General features: G+C 48.5%; 1 long non-coding RNA gene across 3 annotated transcripts in view; it reads left to right on the top strand.

The window, feature by feature from the left end:
- Positions 1–3621: 3621 nt before the first annotated feature.
- LOC108384392 (uncharacterized) overlaps positions 3622–6000 on the top strand; it is a 49767-nt gene continuing 47388 nt past the window's right edge. Inside the window, exons 1-2 of one of the 3 annotated variants that reach the window (XR_012125836.1) lie at positions 3622–3934; positions 5391–5482. This is a non-coding gene — a long non-coding RNA (uncharacterized lncRNA). The remainder of the gene's footprint in view (positions 3935–5390; positions 5483–6000) is intronic. The other 2 variants (XR_012125835.1, XR_012125833.1) reach the window with 2 other exon arrangements.

The raw sequence follows: 6000 nt of genomic DNA, 5'->3' as shown, positions 1-6000 counted from the left end.
ATTATTGTCTCAGTTTACAGATAAGGAAACCAAGTCACAGAAACTCAAGCTGCTCAAGGTCATATGACCACTAACTGGCTCAGCTAGTGTCCTCTTCCGCCTTTCTATGGGTACACATAGCTTCGAGCAAATCCTTCCCACAAAAATCCAAATTACCCCAAAGTCAACATGAGGGAGGAAGTATTTGCTATGATAAAAGCATCACCATCGTAACTCTCCTGGTGTGTACGGGAGGCTGGGCAGCCTTCAAAGGACCTTCACGGCTCAGTGACATTAATCCTCTTGCCTCTTGGTAAGGAGGTACTGGTTGTGCGTGTGAGAGGGCGTGTGCCTGACCCTAGATGACTTCAGGGCTTCCAGGAGCTGGCACTCCAATCCGGGCTCCAGAGGAAAGCCCAGGGTTTGCATCAGATAAACTTAGTTTGAACCCTGGCTCTTTTCCTCTCCCTTTAAAAATATTTAATTAATTATGCCCTTATAGAGAAATTACAAAGAGTACAATGAATTCTTATACCCTGCACCCAGATCCTTCAAATGTTACCCTGTTATCATATTTGCCTTCCCCCTCTCTTTCTCTCTCTCTCTTCAATGGATTGGATGAGGCAATGTGTTTTACTCAAATTCAACTGATTTAAATGCTAATCACATTTAAAAACATCTTCCTAGAAACATTTAGACTTGAGTGGGACCAAACATCTGGGCACCATAGCCTAGCCAAGGAAATACATAAAATTAACCACCCCAGCTATTAAGGCTTTTCCATCCTTCTGCTTTTCCATTCTAGACATGTTGGTATTTCAGCCTTAGTGTTGTCACCTCGAGGTCACGAAATGGCTGCTGAAGCTCCATTGCCATGCTGAAATCACAATCTTAGGCAACAGCGTCCAGAGCAGCAGGAGAGAAAGAAGATAAAAACGTGTTTTCCATGCCTATTCTCTTTCCAGAATCCCCTAGCAGACTTACCTTTGTGTTTAATTAGCCAGAACTAGGTCGCGTGCTCACCTCTAGACCAATCACTGGTAAGGAGGGCACAAGATGCCAGGATTGGCTTAGACCAATCAATCAAGCCTCATTCCCTGGGATTGGGTGGATGGTTTGAGGAACAAGGAAAAATGGAGGTATGCCTGCTGGGTGGGCAGCGTGCAGTGCTGGTGTGTAGTTGATTCATTTAAATGCAGAGGAGTGAACAAACGAATGATTGAACCTTGGTAGAGGCAAGAGTCTCATCAGGGAAGGCCAGTGCCACGGCATTGGCTCGGATCTCCTTAGTGCGATTGGCTTTCATGGCTTGGCCAGTGCCCGTGGTGGTTAACAGGCTTCAGGGGACCCCACCTGGTCAGGCAGACAGGCAGCCAAGCTGCAGAGAAGAAAGTGGCCGCTGCCAGCTGTGCTCCTCTCTGATGCGACAGTCTGGTTCTGTCCCATGGTCTCCCCGTCTGGGCTCTGGCCAAGCCTCTGACACCTGGCTAGCCGTCTGCTGTTCATCTGGAAGCTGAGTCTGCAGGGGGAGACCCTGGAGAACACAGCAGGAGATTTCCCCAGCATGGAGAGGGTGGAAGGAGAGAGCAGGGGGAGGTGCTCTTGACCCCTGAAGCCAGAGAGAGAGGTCAAGGGTATGCTATGAAATGGACTGAAATGTTCAGTCCTCATTTACAGGGCACTTCCCAAGCCTTTTCACCTTTAGGTCTCCCCACAGGCAAGGGAGACAGACATCCTTCTCCTCGTTATATGGATGGGGCACCAGAGGCCCATAGAGTCAGAAGAGCCCCTCCTAAAGTCACGTGTCAGCTGCTAGCGCTGCTGTGTCACGTGACTGCCACCTTGGTGACTTCGGGCAGCACAGGTTTGCTTCCTTACAGGGCTGGAGATGAGAAGCCGGAAGCCAAGGCTTGGCAGGCCTGTGTTCCTTCTGGGGGTCGTGTCGCCTTGCCTTGCCCGGGTTCTAGAGGCCCCTTCCTCCATCTCCAAGTCCCTCCCTCTTCCTCTTCCTCTTCCAAAGGCCCTTGTGATGGCACTGAGCCCACTCAGTTAATCCAGGGCCATGTCCCCCCTGCAGATCCTTAGCTCAATTCCACCTGTGGAGTCCTTTCGCCATGTAAGGCCACATGTTTACAGGTTGTGGGGGCCAGGATGGGGCCATCTTTGGGGACCATGATTCAGTCTTTCGGGTTCCCAGCTGAGGGGTGACTGAGTGACCTTCCAAGCCCCTGCACGGCCCCTTTGCCTTTCTTCTCTGTTGTTTCACTGTGGTGTGGTCACTGAAGGGTCCTGTTTGTGTCTTGCACACCTTGGTGGCAGATTTCAATGGATCCTGCATTTGCCATTTTTAGGTAAGGGATAAACTTATAAGCCGGGAGTCTGGCTCTTGGAGTTGAAATCCTGGATTCAACCCTTCCTAGCTGTGTGATCTTGGACAAGTTACTTTACTACTCTGTGCCTGTTTTCTCATCTGTAAAATGGGAATGATCTAAGAATAGATACCTGTCCCATAGGAATGGAGGACAAGCATTAAGGAATTGAATGAATGTTGGGCTCTCAAAACAATGGAGGCCCAGGGTAGAATCTCACCAGCCTACCTACCTGCCTTGAGACCTTGAGCCAAGAACGTGAATTCACTGGGTCTCAGTTTCCTTATTTGTAAAGTAGGAATAATGGTATCCAACTCAGAGGGCAGTTTTGAGGGTTTTGGATAATATGGCACTTATCTCATTTCTTGGCCCCAGAGAAGAGAGTGCTCAGCCCATTTGACATCTCTACACCTGGGCCAGACCAGAGCCTGGGGGGTCTCTTCCTTCCCTCCCTCTTCGCTCAGCCTTGATACAGCAGCTGTGGTGGCCTCAGTCTCCCAGTCTTCTAAATCAAGCTGAGCAGTGAGGGATGCATTGTCCAATAACAGGGACATTTTGACTCAGAACAGCTTTGAAATAGCAGAGCCGGGCAGTGCCCCTAGAAGGCTTGCTAATGAAGTTTCTGTCTTGGCTCTGGGCCTGTTGGGGTTGTTTGCTGCAGGAGACTTGGAGGACACAGAGCCCGAGGGGAAAGAAGGACTTGGAGCCTTTAGTGACTTGCAGGAACCGTGCAAGGGCAGCTGGAAGATAGTGTGGCTCCCTGGCATCCCACTCTGTGTGCGTCCGGAGTCTCCTCCTGTGAGGTTTCAGGTGTGAGTGAGCAAGGGGATGCTTTCTGGTTAAGGCCTGGATAGTGACCTTGAGTGAGAGAACAGCACTGAGCCTCCGTTTCCCCCTCTCTGAGCTGGAGAGGAAAGCCTCCACCTCACAGGCAAGAATCAAACAAGATTGTCAAAGAAAAGCTCCACGCCAAGCACACAGGATACTTAGTGGCCGGCAGCTTCTGTTTGCTCTTTCTTGGACAGGGTGCACAGAGCTGAGCCCAGCTTGGCCTCCGATGAATGGGGTGGGGGTGTGGTACAGTGTAGTTAGCTTCTGCGGTGTTTCTCGGGAGCCCTTGAGCAGAGTTATGAGCTAGAGGTTAGCCCGAGCTGGACCTGGTTGGGTGGGAGTGTGCGCTGTGGAGGAGGACAGTGGCGTTAGGGTGGGGACAGGTGGGTGGGTTTAGTGGCTGTGGTGAAGAAGGAGGCAAGCACTGAATCCTGTGGAGTAATTTGTGGAGGTGGGAAGGATGTCAGGTATCCAACTCAGTTGGGGATTGTGGATAAAATGAAAGTTCCTGTGGCCAGGATTCTCACCTGGCCCTGGTTGGCTGGCTCACTACACACGTGTGGGCAATGCATTGTTATTGACTTTATATAAAGAGCTCCGCCCAGTGCTCTGCATGACCTGGAGGCACGGCTGCAGGGCTACAGGAGAGCAGAGCAGAGACTGAAGTGGTGGCAGCATTGAGGACAGAGACCGAGATGGCTGCATGGGTGGAGAGGCCCAGAGGTAGAGACCAGCTTGCTGCATGCAGACTCACTGTGAGTGGACGGGATTCTAGTGATTGACCTGCCATCATGGGAGTAAAGTTGGGTGTGGCCCTTTCCCCAGGGGCATTTTACTGTCATTTCTTTGGTCACATTGAATCCATAGTGAACTTGTACGGGGCTGAAAACCATTGGCAAGACAGGGGTCTTGCATTTTCATTTTGCACATAATTCTGCAAATTACGAAGTTGGTCCTGTCTACTGCTAATGGTGCTAAGGTGACTATTCATTTGAGTCCAGGGTTTCTTTAGTTTTCCATATTTTTATGATCTTAGAGAAACAAAAGATGTCTAGATGTAAAGGCATTCACCAATGCCTTTATGAAATTAGTCTGTATTCCAACATCCCTCCAGGCCTAACACTTAGATGTGGATATGTGCTCAGACTGGGCTGTTTCTGAGTGAAAGATACAATTTTATTGGAAAAAAAGAGAAGAGAACCTGATTTTGTCTGTTTGAAAAGTTAGCAATTAACTGGAACGTAATGTATGACATGTTAAGTGATTCTTATTTTAAGTGAATTAATTGAAGTATTTTTCCAGTTCCATATATATACTATTATTTTTATTGTGGTAAAGTATGTCTGACATATGATTCACTGTTTTAACTGTTTTTAAGTGCACATGGACTCTTAACTACATGCACAGTGCTGTGTGACCATCACCTCTGTTTCTAAAACTCAGCATCATCCCAGACATAAGCACTGTACCCATTCAGCAATAATTCCATTATTTCATGTGTCTGACTTCTGTGACTTAGCATGATGTTTTAAAGGTCCATCGATGATGTGGGGTGTGTCAGCGCTTCATTCTTTTTATGCTTGAATAATATTCCATGGTGTGGAGGGACCGCAGTTTGTGTCCGTTCCTCTGTTAATGGACCCTTGGGCTGTCTTCGTCTTTTGGCTAGCATGAATAATGCTGCTATGAATATTCCTATCCAAGCATCTGTCGGAGTGCCTGTTTTCAGTTCTTTTGAGTATATGTCTAGGAGTGGAATTGCTGAGTCATATGGAAATTCTGTGTATAACTTTTTGAGGAACTGCCAGACTCTTTCCACAATGGCCACACCATTTTATGGTCCCACCAGCAACATACAAGGGCTCCAGTTTCTTGATGTGAAGATTTACCTCCGGGTTCTCAGTTCTGTTCCATTGGTCTGTCTATATGTCTTTTCTTATGTAAATGCCATACTGTTTTGATTTACTGAAGCTTTATGCCCAGTTTTGAAATCAGCAAATGTGAGTCCTCCGACTTTGTTCTTTTTTTCAAAGATTGTTTGGGCTGCCCTGGGTCCCTCGAAATTCCATATGACTTTTTCCATTCCTCTAACAAATGCCATGGGGATTTTGATGGGGATTGCACTGGATTTGTGTCTCACTTCGGGTGGCATTTCCATCTTACCAATGTTAAGTCTCCTGATCGGTGAACACAGCTCCATTTATTTTTTAGGCTGTCCTGCACAAGCGTTTTAGAAGGGAATTGTTCGGAGCAAGAAAGCCTGCAGAGCTGCCAGACCTGCATTCCTCACGTCCAAATCCCAGGTAAGTGGAAAGACTTGTTCCTTAAATATGCAGTTTAGGGTGATTGCAGAAATACCACAGTGGATTACGTCGGTAGAGTCTGTGCTGTGCCCCTAGCTGTGCGGGCAATTGAATTAGAAGAAAAAGTTGTTTTAGAGCCATTAGCCAGCTTTTCCTTCTTTATTCCCAGTGAGTAGTTAATGAACTGTACGTGGAAGTAACAGATTGCTTAAAGGTGCCTTATTGTAGGGATCATGATTCAGAATGAACCTGCCCTACTCAGTCGCGGTGGCTGGACTTTCCCGCTTCCTGCTCAGGCGCATTTCATTCTATTGCCACAAGATGGGCAGCAGAGCCAGGCTGCAGAGGGCAAAGAGCGCAGGAGCGGATCAGGCAGCCGGCGGACAAGGAGGGAGGTGGGGGGCAGAGGGCACGAGAGGGAAGGATGAGGCTGGGAGCAGGGCACACGTAGCTCTCGGGGGACAGACCCCGGCGGCCCGGACAGCTGAAACTACCTGCCACGGGTGAGTGACATGCCC

This window comes from Manis javanica, chromosome 15, assembly GCF_040802235.1.
Source record: "Manis javanica isolate MJ-LG chromosome 15, MJ_LKY, whole genome shotgun sequence".
In the NCBI taxonomy this organism is placed as follows: Eukaryota; Metazoa; Chordata; class Mammalia; order Pholidota; family Manidae; genus Manis; species Manis javanica.
Note: the sequence above shows the minus strand (reverse complement) of the source record. Positions and strands in the feature narration are given on the sequence as shown.